This window comes from Hermetia illucens, chromosome 3 (genome assembly GCF_905115235.1).
Source record: "Hermetia illucens chromosome 3, iHerIll2.2.curated.20191125, whole genome shotgun sequence".
NCBI lineage: Eukaryota > Metazoa > Arthropoda > Insecta > Diptera > Stratiomyidae > Hermetia > Hermetia illucens.
Genome location: NC_051851.1, coordinates 81,591,400 through 81,618,818, shown reverse-complemented (window position 1 = coordinate 81,618,818; position 27,419 = coordinate 81,591,400). Strand labels below are relative to the sequence as shown.

Sequence of the window (27,419 nt, the reverse complement as noted above, 5' to 3'; positions counted from 1 at the left end):
TGTTGCGCCAGCGATTATTATTATATAAAGTCTGGAAATACAATTATATTAACACCAAGATTAAATTGAGAATGTTGTTATATGGGTGTAGCACATGGAAAGTGAACTCCACTGTTACCCAAGAGCTCCAAGGTTTCGTCAAAAGCTTTCTCCATCGTGTCATCGGAGTGCGCTGGCCTGACACTATCTTAAACTCAATCAGATCGGAAGAAGAAAGTGGCGGTGGATAGGTCACATATTAAGGAGGGACGAGAAATGCATTGCTGGCTACGCCATGCAGTGGAATTCACTCTCCCAAGATGGTCAATGAGTGCATCGCCAAGGGCACATGGTATAGAGCAATAGAGAGGGGATTATCTTTTTCGGAAGTAGTTTTGAGCTATTCATGGTAGCTAGGAGTTCCAGATATCCAATATAATGACAAAGCCACATCATCTGAGACAATCCTGAAACAGAAAGCAGTCTTAAGGTTGTTCTTCTGTAGACCGCCCTCCAATTCCGTGTTTTCCTCTGCAAGTGCCAGTGCAGCGCTCTGTAGCCGAAGCTTAATTTTAACTGATTCCTTCGCATGAGTTCATCTCGGCATCTTCAAGCTGCTTTGCGACCACAACCACTAGTATAAAGTATACCTACCATGGCCTCCTCCGGAATCGGAAAATTGAGTAAATCATTGTACATGACGTTCCATAGTAGTGGGGGCAGTACGGAGCCCTGTCGCCCTTGGGCTCATTGTCGGTAGCTTTCCAGAGTCTCATTCTTGGAAGTAGCTATCCATAATAACAGCAAGATAGGTGGGAACACCAACCTTCACCAGAGGTGAGTTTCCATATAAGGCTCCAGCTGGCCGAATCGAACACATTTCTCACAACCAGGTTCACTACCCTGAGTTTGATAGTACTACCCTCTCCGGGTATTGTTCTTTCGGCAAAACAGTAGCTGTCAGTACCCTTCTTTTCTGGAGAAATAATCGCGATGATTTTCTACTAGAGGAGAGGACATGACTGCGAACGTGTTCGACCTCTGAGTCTCTCGGTTACGTTCCTATAAGTGCTACACCGCAGATTTACGTCCACCTTCTCCGGCTGGCATCCCTCAGGGGTCAGTCCTCTCCGCCACCCTCTTTTCCCTGTTTACCGCAGACCTTCCCAAACCAACTCCACACCCAAATCCAATCCGAATCCTTCAATACGCGGATGATCTCATCCTCTACACCTCCACCAGAAACATCCCTGCCGGTGAAGCCCGCCTGAATTCCTATTTGGACGAGCTCTACCGGTACTTCACCCGATGGAAACTATCCCTGAACCCGCAAAAATGCGAATCCATCGTATTCCATGGTACCGCCAAAATGACGCCGAAAATGAGGAACGACATCTCAACCCTATCCCTGAAGATCCACAATGACACCATCCCAACCGTCAAGGAAGTCACCTACCTTGGGGTGACAATTAACTCCCGGCTATCCCACATCCCACATATCACGAAGGCACTGAACCGTGCAACAGGTGCCTTCAAATCCCTCTACCCAATCCTAAAATACACCAGTCCAACTCCTCAGAAAGTCAAGCTGTTTCGCTATAAACAGCTTATCCGTCCCCTCCTCGTTTTCGGCTTCATCTTCTGGTCCGACACTTCCCCTCACCAAATGGAACGAATCCGCCTCAAAGAGCGCAGAATCCTCCGCCATTGTACCAACATCTACAAGAACGAAGACCGCTCCAAATACATCTCCAACCAGATCCTCTACGACTCCTCCCAAACGCCCCGCATCGACGCAGTCCTAGCCCGTCATGCCCTCAAATTCCTGGAAAAATCCAGATCCCACCCAAATACACTCATCTCCCAGGCCATGCAGATCGAGATCGTCGAAGAGAATCTTCTACGATCTCATCTGTTCCCACAAATCCTCACATCTCTCCAAGCCCGTAACCTTCTCTTCGACCCCGGCGGTAGAGTAATCCTCTACAACGGTAAATACTCCTCATCCCAATTTACAAAACCTACCCATCCTTAGCGCCACTCCTAGCTCCCTTTCCCAAACCCCTCCCGCATGCCCCCCATCCCATCCCACATCCTAGTTCCCTCCCCGCCCGCCCGCTTTTATAAAAAATTCAGCTAATGGAGGTTTTTTTCGACTTTTCCTCCAGATATCATGTCATATATTTTTACAATTATTCTTTAGCGATAAGTTAGTTTAAGCTATAGTTTGTACCTTAGATTAAGCTAGGCTGTTAAGGTAGTACTTAAGTTAGGTTAATTTAGCATTATATTTTTATAGGTGTAATAAAAAATGTTGTTTTTCGCAAATGTTGTTTTTTACGTCCACCTTCGAACAGACGTGCTTGAAACATTACTTCTTGCTCCGCAAGCTGCAAGGTCTTTTTTGTCCCTAATTATTTCTAACTAGCACCCAATGAACCATTCGTCTGCCTCTGTGGCAAATGGATCGGAAGCTAGCCAGTTCATGATTCTACCAGTAGCTAGATCTTGGGGAATGTGCAGCTTCTAGGCAGGGATACGTTACATGCTTTGCTGTCTACGTTATATGAAAAGCGTACTTTATTAAGCTACTATAGCCACAATTCCGTGAACGTGTACTCAAGCATTGCTCTTGCAGACCCACTGAAAATTCTTTTCCATTTTGGCTTGGGGCGTGCGGGACTCTTGGCCTTTGGCACCCTCCACAGTTCGAAAGTGATTTCCCTGTGCTTGCTGTATGTGAAGTCCTCACTAACTTAGTTTTTCCTGTTCAATCACTAAAATATTGCACCAGCAAAACAAAATTGTCTAATAAGTTTTCATTCAGATTAAATTCAGACACATGAACATTCGGCTTATTTTCGCCCAGGCGAAGCCATTAGCCGATTCATTCACGTGGCATTGTATGGCTTGGTGACCATGCGCTGACATTTCCGCTTCACCGTAAAGGTTTCTGTAAGGCTAACATATTATGACAATCTCCATCGGATTCGTAAGTAGTCTGTGAAGGCAAATCATAGATGACCCTACAATAATTGATATTCGGTTGGATTAACTTCATTTTTTCTTCATGAAAAAAGCCAAGACTCCGAATCTTGGTAATATGAACTTTCTGTCTACCCCTTCTTCACTGAGTAGACTAATCAATGCCACTGTCGCTTGCGTTCGCGAAGTGTCCAAACATACGGCATTTGAAGCACCTCTTTAGTGAGATTTGTTTTCTTGGAATGCAGACGACCCATCCAATCAAAAATTTTCCTTCCTTTCCGCTTATAGTTTACCTGTTTGTTGTCAAACACACTTTTGTGCGAAAGTTGTAAAAGATAGGTTCATATGAAACACTGCGCTAGAAGATCAAATGTAAAACTCAGGGCTCACTCTTTTAACACACTCATAGACTGTATCTGTCGGAAAACCGCATGGACTTTTACCTTTAAAGCCGACTCTGTGTTCAACTGAAGCAGAGCGAATCATGACACTGCTAAGTTATTTACGTATGTTAAGCATGTAGTGTTGCATTATATCTAGGTTGTAGTATATAAATATGGAGCTATGTAGTTTCTTAAACCAAAGGACAAACAAGTCGTCAAACCGGAAGTTGGACACTTCAGGGATGAAAGGTTTGGTGTATTTCATTTATAAAGCCATTTGAGTGTGCATTTGCCCCATTTGAACCTACCACGTAATATGTGCGTTTATTATGTGAGAATATCCACTTTCGCGTGATAATGACATTCAAAGTCTTAAATTTGCACAGAAACAGCAACTTTGACCTGTTATAATCATGTTCTATACATAGCCTACGTTGCTGCAATTTCATAATTCTAGGAAGAACTTATGGAAACCTGCCCTTAAATTCGATGTAGAAGGATGTAAGTCGCTGTGTGAGTGAGTATTCATAGTTTCCACCTCCTTCCCTCCAAATTTGGTGTGGATTGCTTTAGCCGTCTCCGAGTAAAATACGTGTCACGGTCAAACAGACAGTAAGCCGATTTCATAAGGTTTTTTTTTACACAAAACCTTAAAAAGGAAACATTTCCAGTTTTGGCATGTTTAGTAGCGTAGAGTAAATTGCGTAGGTGCGCCGTTTAATAATTTTCCTAAACAGCGGCAATCATGTCGAGGAGCCACCCTTCAAAATTGACAGCTAAGCCATTTGCGTGTAGCATTTCAGTGCAAATGCAAGAGGTACGATCCTCTTTAAATCCACCCAATTACTGACCTATGCTGACGATATCGACATCATGGGAAGAACTCAGCCAACAGTGCCTATTTCACCATACAGAAACTGTTCCGCTCGAAACGTCTCACCATAGAGTCAAAGCTCTTACTGCACAAGACTATGATCTTGCCAGTCCTCATGTATTCCTCGGAAACTTGGGTTCTTAGCAAGAAAAATTGCGAACTTTTGGCCGCGTTCGAGAGAAGAATCCTTCGAAGAATTTTTGGCCCCCTACATGAGGATGGACGATTCCGTAGCCTACACAATGACGAAATCTATGAGCGATACCATGACCGTCCGGTTGTGGATAAAATCCGGCTCAATAGGTTCGGTGGACGGGTCACTTAATCCGTATGGATGAGGATGATCCCACCCGGAAAGTCTATAAGGGCAATATCTATGGTAGAAAAAGAAGACGAGGCAGACCCTGCCTAAGATGGAGCGATGGCGTAGGCCAGGACGCCAGACAGGTTTTAGGGATATCGAATAGGTGGACCTGGGCGCAAAACCGGGATGTCTGGAGTTCCTTATTAAGGCAGGCCTAGACCGGATACCGGTTGTTGCACCGTTGATGACGATTTCAGTGCATGCTGAATTAGCTGAAATACTCATAGAAAGCATCTCCAATTAGTTAAGTTTCTATCAATCCTGGTACTGTTGAGTTGAAAAATTCTCATCCTAAATCCATTTACTTCAGCATAGCTAACATCTACTTCCATCCATTTTCTTGGGCATAATCTGTACTGTATATTGCACCGTAGATACATACAGGAACCGATCGTTAACATCCTTTTAGTGCAATGCATTCCCAGGGTCTTGAATGTCACATAAATTCTTCAAATTCTGTGCGAAAATTAACCCCTGAAGCATATAAGCGAAATGCAAAATGGATGAAGAGGAATTTGGTGAGATATCGAGTAAGGTTGCTTCGTTATCTCTTAGCGCAAGAATATTCCGAGAATAACTTGAAGAATTTTGTATAAAAAATTCATTGGAAGTTCATGATATGAGGATATGAGAGAAGTACACAAGCTGCTGAAGCTCATAAATCTAAATTCCAACTATGTAGTCGTGCAGAATTTTGCAGATGGCAACTATGGATTATTGGAATTTAGATGTTTGCTTACTCATGCCTCGAAACAATGTAGAATTGGAAGCAAGAACTGAAGATAGATTTATGGGACAAGCACTTCTCGAAAACTTTACAGAAATACATTCTTTAATCATTCCTGCCTCCTAATGCATTCCATCTCCCAATGACCAGGACATGCTCAAGAATGATTTTAACTGACATACATACACGTCTTTAAATAATTCCGACAAACTGTTTCATTTTAGATTGAAAGCTATTATGGAAATAGCCGGATGAGGCCGACGAAAGTGCGAAAAGAATGCAACTACCTAATCGAAGGTTTAATGCCAAGTAAGAGATGTGTGCTTCTATATCTGCACCGGGAGTCTCTGTTTGTGCATAATACTGCATTACTGACATCTTCCTCATCTTGGTCCGAAATTTCATATTTAGTGTTCTGCCTTTTGCCGGTTCCCAGGATATGAGAGCGCAAATAGCGGATACAGTAATCATTGATCCGACACCGCATTCATACTTGCTATCAGAGTTCTTTCCATAGTCCCATCAGGGGAGTTCCGCCCCCACGTACTTACTCGAGGAGGGCGATCAGACCGGAGTCTGGAAGGGACTCATCTGAAGTGGCTCTGCCACGAAACTTCACCGGAGGTTATCTGGTACCATGGGAACCGGGATAGCCTTCTGAGAGCATATGCTCCATGAGAATTCCTGGAGGATGTGTGCGCTGTACAACTCGGGTGCCGTACTCCTTAGTTGCGGCAAAGGTGTTAGATAGGCTTCGCATCCACTGGTATGAATGCTGAGCCTGGACTCAATATAAACCAGGACCGCTGTGATTGCATGGCGGGGCTCTGATTTTGGTCCCAAAATCAATCCGTGTCCGAAGAGGACCGTGGGATTATGCCTACATGGCAGGTACTCACGTGAAACCCCCAGGACTTTCATAGTCCCATCACATTACTTCACCTAACTCCTGAATTTGCAGCCGGTATCATTGAAATTGTCGCTGAAATTTAAAAAGCTCATGTTGGGGACCCTCAGCACCGACGCCGAGGCCGGTTCGCAATTTAGAGAATCCAATCATAAATTGTTACTGAAAGCAAAATGCCATAGCCGAAAGATCAGTGCGATTCCAAGCCATGGTAGCAACATCTGAGCATAAGAATTTTCGAGAATTTCAGATTGCTAGCCCGCAAACCTCTATCTCTTTTGGTTGCCTGTTATGACAAGCAAGGAATGCTTTGACTGAATTTCAAATCCCACAGCTTACAGGTGTGTCGTTGTTTCAGGGGGTGCCAAATTCTCGTCTTATTAGTAAATACAGTTAGTTTGGATGGTTTTGGTCCTAACTACTCTTTTAGATCCCAGCGTGATATATTTAAACAATTTAAACAAACTTTGTTCTGCAACTTAAGAACTTATGGCTCATGGCTGACTGTGGTCAGAAATAAGCCCGTTAATTGCACTTAAGGACTTAAGTAAGGGTGTGGTTAAAGGTAGAAAAATAGCAAGAGTCTTCTTCAAAACGAGGACTATATTTGCCATTTTGAAACTTGCCTTGGAATAGGTGATCAGTGATGCTGATATAAATGCTGGCCTATGCTGACGATATCGACATTATGGGAAGAACAACCTGAGATATACAATCAGCCTTCATCAAAATCGAGCAGGCGGTGCTAGATCTTGCGCTGTGCATAAAACAACGCAAGACAAAGAAGAACAATAAATGTAGGAGAATAATACTTTGAAACCGTTAATAATTTCTCCTGTCGAGGGTCGACAATCACAACCGAAAATAGCCATGATGACAAAATCATCCCACGTTTGTTCGCAGTATCAAATGATCTCACCATAGAGTCATTTCTCCGCAAGACATTGGTCTTGCTAGTCCTCATTCCTCGGAGACTTCGATTGTTGGCAGGAACAATTTGTACAATTTGTAAACCCCTCCGAAAAATATTTGGCCTTCTAAATGACGATGGATGATTCCATAATTTATCATACGAGAAATCTTTATGGGCGATATCACGACTGTGTAGGTAAAATCAGGTTTAATATTTAATATTATCCTAGCCAAATTGTGTGTATTTGCCCTCTCGACTTGGCGAGGGTGCATGAGCCTATTACATCTTTATGCTTTTTTTTCGGGTACGCCTTTGACACCATGTCTTCCTAACAAAAACCGTTTCCATGGGGAAAGCATACCATGATGCTAGGAATCAATGGGTGTGTCCGCCGACTCTTTTCCGCTCGTTCCTACCGTTGCTGCCACTTGCTCAGCCATTCTTCCCTTTCGGCTTTTTCCATGTCCTGATCAGAGAACGAATCGGGCCTATCATAAATGCGTGCATCTCGTTGGCAAAAATGTCGATTGGTATCGTTCCGGCGACCACGTCAGCTACTTCATCCGGGATGATTTCAATGCCACAGTGTACTCATAAGGCGTTCCTCCTATAAGCCGCTCATTTTTGAGTATTGCATGTAGTATGTAATCCAGTTGCCCAAATTGACGCTACGTAAAACTGTGCCAACCTCAGTACTCGAGCTAAGCAGCTTATGGATGCGTCGCTGGTCCCCAATATTTGGTATTACCTTGGTCCAGGCCAGTACTTTTTCGGTCGTAACAGGGACAATATCCTCCGGTAGTCATGATATGGAAGTTTTCTCAGAGGGTTCCCTCTGCCTTCCTGTTCGTCTGTCTGTCACATGAACTTTTCTCAGAAACATTAAGTTTTTTGAAAATTAAGGCTTCGCATTCGATACTTCATTAGTATCTGATCGAATTGACTTTTGGGCATATCCAACAAATATACACTACCAGCTACCAGCTACCTGTATAAATGGAACCCTTTTATCGAAATATTCTTACAAAGTATTCATACCTGAAACGCCGAGTTCCCGGTTTTCGATTTGGTTATTTTTTCTGAAATTTTTCTCATCTGTTTTTGATAGCCTAGCGTACAATGTTATGAATAGACAGCTCAAGTGCTTTTCTTTGGAGCCGGCCAATAGTTATTTTTCAGGTTTTATGTCTGCCTGTCCGTTTGTCCTTTCATCTGTCTGCCCCTCTGTCCGTCTGTCACCCGAGATTTACTCCGAAACGGCTGGAGCCATCCTCATAAATTTTGGTGAATATGTGGTCCGTGAACCGCTACACGTGCAGCAGGCTCCCCATTTTTGGTAAAGGGGCAACAAATTTTTTTGACAGAATATGGTCACGTGGGATATCAAACGAAAGGACTCAATTAGTATTATCCGAAAATTATCTTTTCTCTTCTGTTCGATGAAACACAAGGGAATGAGGACTCAAAATATGTGCCCGAAAAAGTGAAACAGGTCCCGGTCCAGAGCCTCTTCAAGTATCTGGAAAAGTCAACCCAATGTATCTCCATAAAATCTAGGCCTTTCCATTATGATGTCTTTGTAAAGTTAATAATGAAATCTAACCATATTTTAGAAATATATCCGAAAACCCTCATTAAGTTTAGCTAGAAGTATGGAATTTGTCGCCAGAATAAGACACAATTCTGGAGATTGAAGGCAATCCAACTTTTATTAATGTAATTAAAGAAGGTTAAAATTTAGCATTCCACTTGAATTCATTGTATTCTAATGGTTCTGAGCCCGCTGTCTTAATTTGAAGCAACTCGCTCCGCCAGTAGTAAATGGCCCCCTGAACTGTACTACAAATAATTATCGCTATTCACCGGATATAGTCGGATCGTTCAAAATTATATTTGCGAATTATCTTCGAAAAATATAAAAACAGTCGTAGTTGTAAAAACCTTAATATTTGCATTATGAGCAGGTTCAAAAATGCCGAAAGGTGCGTGGTCTTCATTTCAAGGAATGAGAGGCAAACGTCTGTCTTCGAACGAAGAGAAAAGCAACAGGAGAGTATCTAAACAGTTTGGCTCTTCCTGGCGAAAAGAGTGGTCTGTATACTAAAATGAAGTAGTCAGTCGCTCCGCAATTAGTGCAATTCACCAATAAATGCGGGGGAATGGACCCACCCAAATCCTCAAATGCATACTCTCAGGCAGCTAGTTTACTGTAGGATATATATCTACTAGAAAGAAGAATCTACCGGTATAACACTGCTACAGCCAAATGTGACCTGACAAAGAGAACATAGTATCGATCTGCTATTAATAAGCTCGATTCTTCACGGGGGTGGAGGAAAACCCAGACAAACTTTTGTTTCCTTTAATACGGCTCGAGCTATCATTTTTGAGAAACGAGCAAGTATTTACTGTTGAGCGTATTTGCGTATGATCTAGCTACAAACCGCATTAGAAGGCATTTTTTCACGTATTTTTTATGATTTGTTTTACCATAATAGGAAGAATTAAGTAAAACTCAATCAAAATTCAATTCAAATTTAATCAAATATTTGGAACAAATTTTCAGAATTTGTTTGAATAATTAAGTCTAAAATAAAGAAAATATCCGCTAAAGTCCGCTGAAGGTCGTCACTAAAGGCATTCAATTGTGGGACATGCAGCGACTCCAATCTTTACCTGAAACGAAAAAAGTTTTAATTTTACAGGACAAAGTTCAATGAATATGACAAAGATCTATTAATATGAACCTCAATGACGGTGAAAGTAATAAAATTTAAAATTCTGCAACCGTTGAAAAAAGTTTTTCTGTTCTAGTCAATTTTCACCATTGTTTTGCAAACAAAACCTTATTAAAATCGGTCTGTCTGTCTGTCCGTCTGTCTGTCTGTTTTCATTTTTTTGTTTTTTTCATCGCTGGAAGGTGGAAAGGTTCAAAACCTACTGCTGGCTCCTGCCATACAGTTATGTGAGACTTCTACTTACTAAAACCACCTCCTTCTTCTTCCACTCTCCCCACGGGACTGCTATAAGTATTGCATCGTGGGGCTGGATCAGTTCTTAACTGCGGCGCATTATTGTTCGCTCCCTTTCTTGCTTTTTTCGCAGTTCTTCATGCCTTTGTTGTTGATGAATCATTTTCAGTTCAATTACTACTTGATTCCAAGCCTCCGTTGATTCGAACATAAACTCCGCTATATTTCCAGGCGTTAAGCGCCCGTCTGCGATCGCCTCCAGCTTAGTTCGGTGTGCTGTAAACCTTGGGCAGTCAAATACAACATGCTCCGCATTCTCAGCCACGTTACCACATCTTGGACACCATAGTGACTCGTCGTGTCCAAATCGATAAAGATAGGCCCGTCTGTCTGTCTGTCTGTCACAGGCATTTTTTTCCACAGAAAGAGCTATACCGATTGATACGAAATTTGGTGAGAAGATAGGAACTGTGGACCCCCAGACATGTAGTGAGTGATATCCTTCTACGTTGAGATTTGGGAGGAGCCATTCTCAGAAACTGCCCAACCGAAAAATCTGATAAAAATCATGAAGCTGCCTCTATATGGTGCCCAGGCCTCAAAATACTCTCCATATCGATATCTGTTCAAATTGAGTTAATAATAGTATATTACCGTATTTTTGGGAAAATTGAGTAAAACCACCCTTAAGTTTACCTCAGAGTTATAGTAGTTAGTAGTAGTATAAAATATAATATGAGGCATGAGGCTGCCTGTGTGGAGTTGCCAAATCTCCCATCACGCGCGTCCCTTCGTGCGGATAAGGGAATGCTCGGCGAATGTGTCATGGCCATGCACATGCACGCATCCGGAGATGTGCGTGTATGGGCATGTTTATGCGCAGGCCGGGTAGGTGGGAAGTAAACGCCCACCCGTGGATAAAAATTGGCTATGGGAAGGATACCCAGAAATAAAACCAAACATGGAGGAGCAGAAGAAGAATGAAGTTACGGTGCAGGGCTTCGGAAACCCAGCGCCGGCGGTTTTTGGGAGTGAGCAAGCGGGCTCCCGGCCGTCGATATCCAACGACCGCAGTGCCTCAGTAGTGGGAACCTTGGCTACTGTGGGGAGGGGAGGAACTTGAACTGACTCCAGTGATGGATCCGTTCAGAAGGACTCGATTTTTCGCAGATCCCCTCCCACACGGGCACAAGCCCCCACGATCGCTACCCCCAGTGGGAAGCGTATAGCGGGAGTCTTCGATGAGGAAGAATCGATGACGCCCATTCACCCGAGCGATGTTTTGGGCAATGATCAGTCTGGAGCTGCCTTTACTGCCCTCGATAAAAAGATCATGGAGCTGTGTGAGTTTATAAAGGAGCGCAGGAACATTCACCAAAATATAAGGGCCATGATAAGAGGCATCCGTTTGACGTACGGCAAGGCCCAGGATGAACGAGTAGGGAAGTCGCCGATTGGAAAAGTGGACCAGGCAACTCAAGTAACGCCGGTTCAAAACGCAAAAGGGGAGAAACCGGGGAAGAGGCTGCGCGAGAAGTTGAATGACTCAACAGGCCAGCAAACCCCGAAATGAAAAAAGGACTCAACTCCCAAAAAGGCGGAGTTCATGAAAAGTTCGTCTGAAGCTACCAGGGAAAATACTGCAGTGGCTACCTCGAGAAAAGGGATCGAACCTTCAAAGGCGGATGCGGAAGCTTGGAGGAAGGTAGAACCGCGGAAAAGAAATTATCGGAGGAAGATTAGACCGGAGGTGATTTTCATTTCCAAACGAGGCGAAGGGTCATACGCTGACATTCTCAGGAAAGTGAAGGCAGACCCCGAACTCACCAATTTGGGAGACAACGTCAGCCATATTAGACGGTCGCAGAAGGGAGATCTTATGTTGGAACTTAAGAAATCCAAGGATGTAACCGCGGAAAAATTCTTAAGCCAAATCGGGAAGACTTTAGGGCAGGAAGCCGACATAAGAGCTAGCAGGCCGAAGATCACTATAAGCTGCAAAGATATAGATGAAATCACGACGAAGGAGGAGGTTCGCGAAGCGTTGGAGAAACAGTTCGATCTTGCCGGACTACAAGAGTCAGCAGTGAAAACGCTAAGGAAAGCCTATGGGGGAACACAAATCGCCATCATCAGCCTACCAGTGGAGAACGCACTCAAACTGTTAGCAGCAGGGAGAGTGAGAATAGGCTGGGTTATGTGTCGCCTTAGGGAACAGGTGGCGTTAAAACGGTGCTTTAGATGCCTTGGCTTTGGTCACATTGCGCAGTCATGCACTAACCCAAATGACAGGTCAAAGCAATGCTGGAGATGCGGAGTGGAAGGCCACATCAGCAAGGACTGCGGAGCTGATCCAAATTGTCTACTGTGCAAAGGAAAGGAGGGTGTGGACCATCGGCACATTGCAGGCAGCAGCAGGTGCCCGGAATACAGGAGAGCCCTTAGCACAAATCGCAGATGAGGTTGATACAAATCAACCTCAACCACTGCGAGGCGGCGCAGGATCTACTCGCGCAAACCATCCGCGAGAAAAACATCGATGTGGCCATACTAAGTGAACCATACCGAAACCGCGGTGGTAGCGTTTGGGTCAAAGACCAAACGGGCCAAGCAGCGCTGTGGACTTGTGGAGAACAAGCCTTCCAGGAAATAATGGAGCACCCGGAGGAGGGCTTCATCAGAGCGAAGGTGAAGGGCATCCACATCTACAGCTGCTATGCTCCACCCAGCGCTACACTCGTCGAGTATGAGCGGATGCTTGCTGCTCTTGTTTTGGATGCAAGAGGACGTTGGCCGATCATAATAGGAGGCGATTTCAATGCGTGGGCTCTTAAATGGGGCAGCCGGATAACTAATGTGAGGGGACGTGTTCTCCTCGAAGCATTCGCGGAGCTGGACGTGGTACTGGCGAATGTTGGGTCTTCGTACACTTTCCGGGGAAGGGGCCTGGGGTCTATACTGGACCTGACATACGTGAGTGCCACTTTAGCCAGTAGAATCGCTTGGCATGTCAGTGAGGACTATACTCACAGCGACCACCAGGCAATCTGCATAGAGATCAAGGGCGGATCGAGCTCGAAAAAGAGTTTTCGCAAAATGCCGGGTGGTATGCTTGGCTGGACAGTGAAACCGTTCGAGGGGGACACGTTTTCCGCGGTGCTCAAATCCGACATATCCCTGAATGGTACGGCTGGAGAGAAAGCCACCCAGATCACTCGATGGGTGACGGAAGCATGCGATGCTACTATGCCCAGAAGGCGATTGCTCCCCAGTAGGCAACCCAACTACTGGTGGAACAATGAAATCGCAAGTTTGCGAGCCGCATGTTTTCGGGCAAGGAGACTTTGCCAGAGACTCAGGGGAAAACCCGGTGGCGACGGTCGAGAGGAGGCACACAAGCAATTGCGTGGCCGCCTAAAGGAGGCCATTCGGAGGAGCAAAAAGAACTGCTTCAAACAGCTGTACGACCATGCCGACATAAACCCTTGGGGCGAGGCTTACAGAGTGGTGATGAAAAGGCTGCGGAAATCACCCCAGGTGACCTGTCCGCGCCTCCTGAAACAGATTGTTACCACTCTGTTCCCTCACCACGAAAATAGGGGAAGGCAAGTTTTTGTCTAGCCAAATGACGGCATAATACCGCCTGTAACTGTGGAGGAGCTGCGGGAAATATGTGGTAGGGTCGGTGACAACAAGGCCCCAGGTTTGGATGGCATCCCCAACCGAGCTTTAAAACTGGCAGTGAAGACTAGGCCCGACCTTTTCGCCAACACCTTCGAGGCGTGCCTAAAAGAAGCAATATTCCCTGCCCAGTGGAAAAAGCAAAAGTTGGTGTTGCTTCCGAAGCCTGGCAAGCAACCTGGAAACCCAGCGTCGTATCGTCCTATCTGCCTGTTGGATACAATGGGGAAGATGATGGAGAGAGTCATCTACAACAGACTTCTGCCCATCGTCGAAGCCAGCAATGGTTTGTCGGAACGCCAGTTTGGTTTCCGACGCGCCCACTCTACGGTGGACGCAATTGGCATGGTGGTAAACCTGGCAAAAGGTGCACTGATTTCTGGCGGCTGCTGTGCCGTGGTGGCGTTGGATGTCAAAAACGCATTCAACTCGGCCAACTGGAATGGAATTAAAGGAGCGTTGGCTGACATAGGTGTCCCCGGATACTTAGCGAATTTGGTGGAAAACTACCTCTCAGAGAGGACTCTCTGGTACGGGACGGATGAGGGCCCTAAAGAGTACATTGTCACAGCCGGGGTACCACAGGGATCGGTACTTGGTCCCCTGTTGTGGAATATCATGTATAATGGGGTGCTTGCTCTTCCCGTCCCAGAGGGGACTACGATTGTCGGCTTTGCTGATGACCTAGCTGTGGTTGTTGCAGCAAAACACCCAGAAGATGTGGAGGTTTACGCAACGGAAACAGTGAGAGCGGTAAAGTCCTGGCTAGAAAAGGCCGGGCTGACCTTGGCGGACGCGAAAACGGAAGCGGTCTTGATAACGAAACGCAGGAAAAATAATACTGTAAAAGTGGAGGTCGGTGGACATATGGTGGTATCAAAGCCGGCTATCAAATACCTGGGGGTAATAATTGACACCAAATTGAGTTTTAGGGAGCACCTAGAGTATGCATGCCAAAAGGCAGCCAGTGCCACCACGGCACTTGCAAAAATGTTGCCAAATATTGGTGGGCGAAACATTGCCGGAGGTTGGTGCTAGCCGGAGTGGTGCGCTCCATCCTGCTCTACTCGTCGCCTGTGTGGGCAGAGGCGCTTGCAAACTCTCAGAGACGGAAGCAGGTGAACTCGGTTTACCGGCGGATGGCTTTGAGGGTTTGCAGTGCTTTTAGAACCACATCAGATGAGGCAGTATTGGTGGTGGCAGGCATGATCCCGGTTGACATTCTGGCCAAAGAAATGAGTGTCCTGTACAATGCAAGACATATGGAGGGGCATGCACAGCGTAGAAATGCGGCAAGGTCAGAGTCGCTTGATCTCTGGCAACGCAGATGGGACGAGTCTGCGAAAGGTCGGTGGACGCACAGGCTCATTCCCAACATTAGGGTGTGGCTTGAGTGAAAACATGGGGATACCAACTACCACATTACCCAGTTCCTCACGGGACACGGTGGTTGCTACAGGCAGTATCTGCACCGCTTTGGGTTGGATGACTTTCCGAACTGTCCCAGATGCGATGGCATACCGGAGGATCCAAAGCATGTGATGTTTCACTGCCCATGATTTGCGATGGAGAGAAGGAGCTTAAACCAGGTGCTGGGCAGGAGCGTAACACCGGAGAGCTTGGTTACTGAGATGCTGGAGTCCGAGGAGAAGTGGCTTGCGGTTAGCTCCGCAATCATCCAAATGCAGGAGGAGCTGCTGAAAGAACAAAGAAGGAGGAAAGCTGCAAATAGGAGAAGGATGAGTGCCTAAGGGCAAACCTACCCTGCGAAGTAATACCTCAATGGTGGTCCCGCGGGGCTGGGGCTGGAGAGACCGGGGGTGGTTTTTAGTGGGTGTGAATCCCACACGCGCCCGCGGTTGTTCCGCCGTTCGGGCGGCGGACGTGTCTTTCGAAGATTTTCCACCTCCGTGTACGCACAAAAAAAAAAAAAAAAATATGAGGCATATTATCCCCAAGTATGATCAAAATCATACTATTAGTAACAAAGTTACAGTAGCTCAAAGTTGTCTTTACCGTGTAAATTTACAACCCCAAGTACTAAATCTGACATGCTAAATGCATATTCTTAACGGGCTACGTACCAATGGGATGGTTTTACACTCAAATATACTCACACAAGAAGCAAACAAAACCTTTCATACCTGAAGCGCCCAGCTTCCGGTTTCCTGTCTGGTTAAAGTTTTGTGTAAAACAAAACCTTATTCACTGTCTGTCTGTCACACACACTTTTCTCCAAAGCGGCTAAACCGATCCGAACGAAATTTAGTGGATAGATGGGAATGAAATCCCACGCATACAGCGAGTGACATAAATTTAGGCGGAGTTTAAAGGGGGGTCTCCCCATACATGGGAAGGGGGGATTTAAAAAAAAATTCACCGGATATAGTCGTGTAGGGTATCAAATGGGAGGTCTCGATTGGTACTTTCTGAAACTGGCACTAGTTTCTACAAAGTGTACGCACTTAAAATGAGACAGGACTCATTTTCGGAAACTACCCAACCCAAAAATCCGAACAAAATCGAGATGGTGCGCTTGAATGAAATCCAGGCCTCAAAATATGTCCCATTCTAGTATCTGCTCAAATAAACTTACTAATCGTATATTAACAACTTTTAGAAATTTACTGAAAACCCCCTTTGAATTCATCCTAGGACTACCGCACCAGCATCTGAAAATCTCGCCATTAACGTCAAAGTTATACCAGTTCAAACTTACCAATTTCGCGCGAATTTAAATAAGTCCTTTTGAAGGTTTTGTACAAAGCACTTGTGTGAAATTTAAGTCTCGAAAGATGCCACTTTCCGATATCTACTCAAATAAACTTACTTATAGTCTATTACCAACTTTTAAAAATTGACCAAAAAACCCCCCTTAAGTTCATCCTGGGAGTACTAAATGAACTCTCTCGTGCATACACATGCCACATCTTATGGGAATTGGACTATTAGTGTCAAAGTTCTATAACTTTTGACTTAGCAATTTCTTGCGAATTTACCGCATCCTAAGCCATACAAATTAGATGCTGACGTCATAATCAACGAGAATAATTGACATTCGAATGAAATATTAAAATTCCATTCCTGAAGAATCTACCTCTCCCTAGCCCGTTTTTGTATCTCTTGTAGGTTAAATTCTTCGCATTTGCTAGTAATGTTGAACTCAGAGTCTGAGTCTGAGTCTGTTATCAATACAGGGCTTTCCTTCAAATGATTTGTTTAAATCGCTTTCTAAAAACTAGAGAGCAATAGAATTTTCAACTATGTGACGCGGAGCTAACTTGCACTTGTCGCTTCCCACATCTTCTTGTTTTTCTTCAGTCTTTTTCCCGTTCACAAGAGGTCGACTCTTCGTGACCGGTTTCGCCATTTTATTTTATCAAATGCCTGATCTGCGTATCAAGCCACCGTTATTTTGGCCGGCTTTTTGGTCGCTTACCATTGACTTCGATGTTCAGAGCAATCTTGGTAAATGAGTTCTCGTTAAAGTGAATTACGTGACCATACCATCGAAGACGCCTTCCTCGGAGTTTCTCCACGATCAGTGCAACCCCATATCGAACGCGGATATCCTCATTTCGGATGTAACCAAAACGTGTCACGCCATTAGTCCAACGCAACATCTTCGTCTCCACTATCGCAAGACGCCGTTCATTGTCTTTTATAGTCGGCCAACACTCACAGCTATAGAGAGCGGCAGATGGACGACATTGCGGTAAATTTTAGATTTTAGACGTTCGCTGATACGTCGATCACAAAGAACACCGGTTGTGGAATGCCAGGTCGCATTAATGCGTGAAACAATTTCATTACGCAGTTCTCCATTGGCTGATAGCATTGACCCGAGATATTTAATTCGCTCAATTCTGAGCAGGTTACTGCAGCGCTGAGCAATTTAAGTATCTGGAGTCAATGCTATCAGCCAATGGAGAACTGCGGTATGCTCCTCACAAAGGGAAACACAAACCTTTTCGTACCTGAAGCGTCAAGCTTCCGGTGTCCCAACTTGTTTTTTAATAATTATGTAAAAAAAACCATAAAAATATGTTACCTACTTACATAATGATGATGATTGTTTCATTAATTTTTGAGTTACAACTTCCGCAAATTATGAAAAATTTCATTTTGAGGAAAACAAGTTTGAAAAACCTTTCCAATGTGAAGGCATTTATTAGTTTTAATTATGACCAAAATGCAGTAAGAGCAAATATAAATGAACTTGTGAAGATTTAGTTTAATTATTTATAAGTGCGCTATTTATGCACTTCAAAGGGACGTTTTTGGAAGCCCCCTAATGTAGTTTCCCTCCCTAAACTTCTTTGAGTGATCTGGAGGGCTGGTCACACAAATATCCTAGGTTGGTCAATTGTTATGTGTAACAATGGTGAGATCAGATGCCGCTTTTAGAGATGAACCAGGCGTTATTAAGTCAACATTAAATGGTGCAGGCACAAGTCGTTTTGTTGTTTTTAAGATTTCGTGTGAAACAAAACCTTATTAGAAGCGATTCGGGAGGGTGCATTTTTTTTTCAAAGAATGTAGTCATGTGGGGTATCAAATGAAAGGGCTCAATTAGTACTTTTCGAAACTGCCCCACATTTGATATTGGGTGAAACGTAGGGGAGTAAGGAGGCAAAAAATAAAACCCAAAAAGTGTAACAGGTCTCGTTCTCAGAACCTATCCAACTGAAAAATCTGGAAAAAATCACAATGGTGCATCTAAACGAAATCTGGGCCGCAAAATACATCCCGTCCCAATATCTGCCCGAATAAAGTTAGTATATTTTATAAATTCAGCCGGAAACCCCCATTAAGTTCATGCTAGAACTACCACATTTTGCATTTGTATCAAGGCATAATCTGGTCCAGTTTGAAGAAAATCTATTATTAACAAACTTATAGAGGGTGAAACTTTGTCATTTGTTGTGAATTTCGTGCATTCTGTAACGTGTATGACGCCATCATCTCATATCAATTCGTCAATACCACAATAAAGTGAGCTCATATGAATGGGGGGTCACAAAGAAACATTTTAAGTTTTTATGGGTCGGTGTATCTCAATAGTAATTACTCCAGAGAAGCACATGTGGGTACGTAGGTATAAATACGTGTTAGTGGAGTTTGGGGTTGGTTAATCCAGATAGATATATTAGTACATTAAACCATCAGTATTAAATATACTTACTATATATGTACATATGCATACTTTTGTGCATGAAGTAAACCGGAAATAAAAGTACGATCAATTTATATATTCATGGATATGTACAGTATTCGGTAACACGCAGTTTGTTTGTTTAGGGTGAGAATAATATCTATGTCTGTAACATGTACGCATATTTTGTCGTTTGGAGAAATATCACGGAATGTGTTAGTTTTGAAAAATATGCATAGAAGTTTCTCACATAAGATGAACACCAAACCTTTATACCCGAAGCGCGAGCTTCTTGTTTGAACGACTTGTTTAAGGGAGAATTGAAATCCCTTACTTGTAACAGAACGTCGCTTCCTAAATTAACAGTTAGAGACTAGAAGAGAGTAGAAACTGGAGCGGTGAATTCGTCTATCTTAGTCGGCTAACAGCATCGTATTTACCTTATTCTTTCTATAACAAATCAATCAGAGTCCTTGGTTACGTGTTTGAAAGACAAATTGCTCTGATATATTACTAGACAATTTTAAAATGAATATGTATTCAAAATTGAAAGATAAAGATTGATAGCATGCTCCGTAAAATACATGGCATGTACCTTTGCAAGAGCCGCTTGCAAAATACCTACAAATCGTCCAGTCACAACATTGCTGTCATGACACCGGGATTGAAGATTTTGGGTTTCAAATATTTTCGATATCATCAATAACACTAATAGTTCACTACCATCAAACAAACAGGAAATGGAAATCAGTAACTTGTCATCTACCGGGGAGCATCTCATCTACGGCAATAGTGAATTCAATTTACTAAATAAAAAACAAACTAAAAGCAATTTATTTGCATCACTGAGTTTATCTCAATTACTTATGAGTACTTATCCAAAGATAGAATCAATTGGGAGTATTGATCCACTTCGTCCCGGGGAAAATTTCCTTTGCCGAAAGAAATCCGAAAACGACATAGGAAAGCACAAGACACAGACAGTTCTAATGACATTGATGGTAGGGAACGCCACCAACAGAGACGACAATGGCAACAATAGAATGTAGCAAAAACAGAAAAAAACACAATACAGACTTCCCGATGAAGTCCTGAAGACATAAAGTTGTCATTGTGTTCGTTAACGGGGCGCAATGCAAACGCTTCAAATGGAATTAAATCCCAAGGCAAATTAATTTATCCTCTCTTCCGTGAAAGATACGCGCATTAGATCCTAGATCTAAGATAAACTTGGCATCCGGTATTATTGTTGGTGGATGTCCACACGTTTTGCTATTTTCTGCCATCCGGCTCAAGGGTGTAGTTTGACTATAAACACAGTATCGGCAATTACTAAAGTTTTTTCAGGTTTCTTAAAGATTACCGATATCAACATTAAAGTGTGATGAATTGAAAACGACAGGAGCGAAGTGTCGTGTTTAATCGAAGCGAGGGAGGAGGATATCAAGTGATTCTGAGAACAGGGATAAGGATATATATATTAGAATTGGTAGGTTGTGTGCAGAATTAGGCAAATCCTTCGAGGAAAACCTCAAGATGATTAGGTATTTACATGATCACTACACAAAAGTATATATAGCGTACAATTGTATATCTTTCCAATGCTGAATTCAATCACGTGTCCTTCAGTATTGTGGAAATTGTTGAGCAGATTCCCAGAACACGGCCGACATAAGTAAATGTCTCTCCAAAATAGCCTCAAGGCTGGGGCTGTGAAACCTACGGTTCATGCTCACTTCGAAACCGAATTTCTGGTATTGAATTTGTCGATTTGTGTCGCCAAAGATCTATAGAAGGGTAATCGAATATGTATCTATTGTTGAGGCCCGCAATGTGTATGGAAGGAAAATGTATCAAAAGAAGTGAAAATCTCTCTAAGGGGTATTCTTAAATGCGCAATTGTTAGGGAATATTTAAAGTATCAAAGTATATGTTGCAACTTTAAATATCGGAAAAATTCAAGAGTTTAATTTAATTCGTAGTTGACTGTAGTACTACAAGTTCCTGTTTTAAGCTCCTAGGCAAGGAAACAGGGCACTTGAACTTAAGTATTTATCAACTTAAGATTAAAAGTTGTTCTGCTGATCAAAATTAAAATGATGTTTTAAAAAGATTCATATACCTTTCCGTTTGTTCGATAAACCATGCTTTGTGTTCATCTTCCGTAAAAAGATTGCTATGCAAGTTTTTCCATTCGTAAATTGCTAAAATTTCGAAATATTGCTTGATGTATCCAACTATATGACAACTCTATATATGATACATACATACGTAATACATTCGTAGATTGTGACAAATTCAGCTGAAATATAAAATATTGACCTTTGTCGTAGATTGTTAAAAATTCAGGTGAAATATAAAAAATTGGTAATGATTAGTGGATTTCTTTAAAACTTTCCAAAATTGTGTATTATATTATTGCTTATAATGGTGCCATATTTTGTACTACTAGACTAAATGTAAAGGAGATCTTCGCGTAAATTTCTTAAATATAATAATACGCTATTATTAACTATATTTGGAAAAGTATTGGAATGGAATATACGGGATATAGGCCAAGATTTTTCAGTTGGATAGGTTCTGAGAACGGGATGTGTTACACTTCTCGGAGCATACACTTTGACCCTTCACTTCCCTATGTTTCATCCAATCTCATTTTCGAAAAGTACTTAGCGAGCGCTTTTATTTGATGCCCCACAAGACTGTATTCTGTGAAAAAGATATGTAAATCCCCTTTCGTATGTATGGGGAACTCCCCTCCTTAAACCCATCAGAAAATGACACCAGTTTCTATATATGAAGGGATTGACAGACAAATTTTTCTCACGACGTTTCATGACAACAGCCTCAGCCTCAGATAGGAGGGCAGACAGACCTTGAATCAATTTCAACAAGATTTTGTTTGACTCATAATCTTAAAAAGAATTGGTACGCGTTTGCTCTAGCTATTTTTTCTGAATTGAAATATAATATATATATACTCATTTGTAAATTATCTAGAACTTCCTTCCTCAATAAACACACGGACGGTTCTCGAAAGACTGATTTTTATCAGTTCGTCAACCAATTCAGGCACGCCAACTTGGCATTTTCGTTAGGACTTTTAGAAATTAGGAGAGCATTCTTCCTACTATATTATAAGTATAATTTACCGAAGCTTCCTTCCATACTTACTGGAGCAGTGATTTCAGCACAGCGGTCACCTGCAACAGTAAAAGCTCGTTTGTCGTCAATATAAATCTGGGTATCAATAGCATCCTACAATATCCAAACGTGCCTCCTATTCACACTTAAATGCTTGCATGATCGAAAGCACAATTCAAACCCGCGCAATGCGCTCGAGGGCTGGTCTTCAACCACATAAGTCAAACTCGACCAATTCCATATTTCAAATTCAAACAAGATTAGCCAAACTTTCAGTATTTACATGCTCTATTCTGTTTGAGGGATACAAGTCAAAATAATACTCAAAAGCATGAATAAACTCTTCGTTTGATTAATATGGGGGGATGCTTTTTCATTATCTTCATACCTAATACTAAATAAGTGATAAGCCCGCAGCAGCGGAACAGCACAAAGAAGAACACAAACATCCAGTATGAATTGGAATTACAATGTTTTGTAAGGGTAACACTCAATAACTCGGGATCTCAGGTCAATAACATTACTCCGTGCTAGTACTTGGCAGAGAAGGAACATTCCGGAAGGACTAATATCTGTTATAAAAACGACAAATAACGTGTAAAATAATATGAGCTTATGGCCTCGAAGAAGTTTGAAATATGAAGTGCAGCTCGACTGAAATGTTACTTCGGCATTCGTGGGCATGTCCATATGTCAGTCAGAGTCGGGAATGTGGGTGATTGTTTTGGACACTTCAGTCTTCACTTCTTGTACGGAACCTCACGTAACTTATAAATGATACATTTGGATCGAATAGAAAGTTAAAATAACAAAATTTGGTGAAATCAACGGTAACTGGGAAGATGTCGTAGTCGAGGAAAGAAGATTTACAATAGATCACGTCTTTTTCAAGGTTTTGTGTGAAACAAAACCTTATTAGAATCGATTCGATGTCTGTCTGTCTGTCTGTCTGTCACACCCGATTTATTCGGAAACGGTTAGACCGATTGTCATGAAAATTTGTAAGAGCACGTGTTCTGATGTTCTCTTTACATATAGCAAATGGCGTCATTTTCTGTTAAGTTTAAAGGAGGGCTCCCCTTACATGTGGATGGAGGGTGTAATTTTTTTTCACAGAATGTAGTCATGTGGAGTATCAAATGAAAGGGTTCAATTGGTACTTTTCGAAACTTCCCATATTTGATACGAGGTGAATCCTAGGAGAGTGAGGGCTCAAAATATGATCCACAAAAAGTGTAACAGGTCTCGTTCTCAGAACCCATCCAACCGAAAAAATCTGTAAAAAAAAATAACAGTGCTGTATCTAAACGAAATCTAGGCCTCAAAATACATCCCGTTCCGATATATGCACAAATAAAGTTAATAATAGTATATCAGCATATTTTAGAAATTTAGCCGGAAACCCCCCTTAAGTTCAAGCTAAAACTACAAAATGCACTTGTATAATGGACGACATAAGGCACAATTTGGTTTGGTTTAAAGAAAATCCAACTATTATTAATAAAGTTACCGAAGGTGAAACTGTTATTTCGTGGATTGTAATATAAGTGCGATCAATTTATATATGCATGGATATGTACAGTATTCGGTGATAGGCAGTTTGTGTTTTTAGGGTGAGAATAATATCTATGTGTGTAATATGTATGTACGTATATCTTTTAGTTTGGGAAAATATGAAGGAATATGTTGGATTTGTAGCTCTCTTAGAAATATTTGCCTGTGGGGAGTATGATAAATATGCTTAGTTCCTTCCTGGTCTAAAAACTCATAGCAATGTTATCAATCCAGGAATTCTAAATAGACGAAAGCTTTTCTTCTCCAAATATTCTGTCAGTAAGTTTGCGGTGAATTATTCGATCGATTCCACGAATGAAAACTTCCCGAGGAAATCAACGGATATATTCTAGGACCAGTAAAGTCATTTTAAGCCAATGGTCGCCCCATATTTTACCAACTCGCTCCAGGTGCACTACCAGGATGATTGTGTGCACGGACGGACATATGTGTCACCAGTTTCTCTGGAATCGAACTTTGTGAGTCTGTTTTTCTTCCACCTCACCTCCTAAAGCATGATATGTAGATTTGTATGTGTACTAACCCATCATATACCTACAGATCAGGGAGTGGAAAATAATACGCACAGTGTTCTTATTACTTTTGAAAACATCCACGGTCACTGACTAATAATAAAGAACAAAAAGAGATAAAGAATCCAGCGGAAGATGTTGGAAGCTTTTTTAATGTGTTATGGAGAGTATACTGTTAAGGTGTATTGCACCTTCAATGTATGCACGAAATTTACTCACCGCCTCCATCGCTACAAAATTGTCCTACTCAATGACAGCATAATTTCGCCAAGTTTAACTAAACTTCTTCAGCATCTACGCGTATAATACTGCTTTGTGTGACAACAAAACCTTACGTTTCTTACCAGGACAGAGGAAAATCGTCAGACGCTGCCTCACCTCTGCCTTGGGAGCAGCGTGACCGAAGCGGCTCCCAGATGTGAGTGCTCATTTATATAATTCGCAGAACACAGGGCCCCACAATTCTCAAAAAATGTTAACAAAACCTTATTAAAATCGGTCTGTCTGTCTGCCACACACTTATCTTAAAAACAGCAGCATTTATTGAGACGAAATTTGGTGTATGTTTGCAAACTGTGAAATCCCACCTGTACGACAAACTTTTTGTTTTCGCTTGATACCTGACCGGACTAATTGGGAAGAAATTTTGTACGACTGTTCTGGACTGTCTGGACCGAGCGGCCGGCGACAGATAGATAGATAGACTATTATGTCCAAATTCCGAATGCATCACCTAAATTCTGCAATGAAGTGGATGAACCTGCCTCGTGACATTGGAAGTAAGAGCATAGTTAACGATGTGGCATAACATCACTTTCAATTCAACTTTCTACACGCTTATTTTTACAGTAAGGAGAAGGACTCCCTAGTATGCTGTGGGTTGCAGAGTCCTAGAGAGAAAATTCGCTAATTTTTATTATCCTGCTGGAGTTCCTTACTTCGTCATTTGTCGGCTGACGTTGGTCGAATTTAATGCGTTCCTTAAATCCACATAGTTTCAGTCAAATCAGTGACAAATTTTATCAGTTTGAAGTGAAATTTACGGAATGTCAAAGGTTTCTATGCCATCAGCAATCGAGAACTGTCATCATATATGTATATATACAAGGTTAGGGTACCAAAATAAGTTACTGCCACTTCCATAATACGGGTAAGATGTTCTCTGCAATGCATGCTTCGGACGACCCAGAGAACGTATCGGAGTTTATTTTTACCACGAATTTAATAAGTTTGCCTTCAGGACCCAAAGCTTCGGTTCCGCACATCGTGCTGCAAATTTCAGGCCTAATTTTCTATTTACTGAGAGAAAAATCCTTAACTTCTTTTCAGCTGGAGTTTGATCCATGGGAACACACACGTTTTAGTGGCCCAATCACAACCTTACAGAAATACGTGAAAATCTTATGTTCATCTTTGAGCAGAGTCCTGCTAAGAATACTTTTTACCTCGGTGCACAGCCTACTTGAGGTTCCTTTAGGCACTATTTCGTTCAGCCTAAACTACAACCTTCTGGACAATCATCTATTCTATGAATAGTTAGGTGTTTTTTGGGGTGATCCATGTACTGTTAAAAGGGCAGGAAATGCAAATCCTGAACGACTCCTCAAGAGTTGAGTTAACTTCATTAACTTTATTTTTCTGTTCTAGTTAATATCTATTTCCACGCATACCGAGCTCATGGCAATATGGCTATTTTGTAAACACTTAATTCCTTCGTACAACATGAATTTAAAATCCCGCCGCATTTATTAACAATGTGGCCTATATTACTACGCCTCCTATTTCGATCAAACCGATTAGTACCCTTTTTTTATGCTTTCGTGAAGTATTTATGCATGATAAGGAATGCACAAAGAAATTTCGAACTCGAGGTGAAGGCGTATCATTTTATATTGTAAAATAAACCTAACCGTTTTAAAGTATCCTTTCCCAATTTTGAGAAATCTTCAAACCAAGGAGAATCAACCCCCTCCCCTCTCATTAAGCCCGTCTACGCTTCATGAAAGACTAAACAGAAAACATATTATGTAAAGAAGCGTAAAACTCGTTTGTCAAGCTGTACAGTAGGTTGTATCTATCCTAATTAGAGTCTATATGCCTTAATTGCATTCTCTTGTCAGGATTCGTCTACGAGGGAGAGGGTCATCAGTTTACCTAAGTCAACTATAATCGCTTAGTAAGCCTTTTAACGTGTTATCCTGCAAACGGAAATTCTTCCAATTATTTGCATCCTTAAATCAAATCTAGAAAATGTAATTACCTATTGCCTTGAAGCGTGCTGACCACTTCATTTCAAGATGGTGGAGCTATGCTCGCAGTAATCGCGCTTGTTTTGTTTTTATTTTGCACGGAATTCATTTCTCAAGTCCTGGTGACCTTGACTAAGATAACTTCCTTTTTCTCAAGAAGTTAGAGGATAAAAAAAGATTTCCGTTGTAATTCCCGTGCCATCATGATTCAAACATTTAATTTGTTATTAAAACGTAGATTAGACACTAGTCCCGAATAGCAGTAGCTTGAGGTATTTATTTGAATGTTATCAGCGATGGTAAGTATCGGCGACAGATGGTACAAGAAAAACAAATGGAATGAGGAGCTAAATAGTCCATACAATTAGAAAAAGGCAAAGCATAATATCTCAAACTGAGTTCTTCCTTGAAAAAACCAATGTCATCTTCATTATTTTCCAATTTCAGACACTCTCTTATTCTCAACTGGGCGTAGAAACTTCCTTAGGCCAATGGGTACCTCTCTTTTAAGGTTTTGTGTAAAACAAACCTTTTTAAAGTCGGTGTAGTGGCCGTTTGTCGGTCCATCACACGCATTTTTCTCGGAGATGATTATAGCGATTCATACCAAATTAGCTGGAAAAGTGGGAACTGTAAACGTTCATTCATACAGTGAGTTACATAATTCTGCATTGAAGTTAAGCGGGATCCCCGTACTTGCAAAAGGAGTGTGTACATTTTTTTCTTCACCATATATAGTCATGTAGGGTATCAAATGAAAGGTTTCGATTAGTAATTTTCGAAGCCGGGTTATTGGCAAGGTAGGGAGTGCAGGGCGTCAAAAGTGTTCATCTCTTTAACGGATCCATTCTCTAAAACTACCCAGCCAAAAACTCTGAAAAAAAATCAAAAGGCCGCCACTATATGGTGCCTAGCCTCCGAAATACCATTCATGGGGATATCTGTCCAAATAAAGTCAATAATACCATGTTACTGTAATTTTTTCTAATTGGCTAT

At 42.1% G+C, this 27,419-nt stretch overlaps 1 protein-coding gene across 1 annotated transcript in view; it reads left to right on the top strand.

The window, feature by feature from the left end:
• LOC119652052 (alpha-2 adrenergic receptor) overlaps window positions 1-27,419 on the top strand; it is a 343,866-nt gene that overhangs the window by 41,605 nt on the left and 274,842 nt on the right. The window lies entirely within an intron of this gene.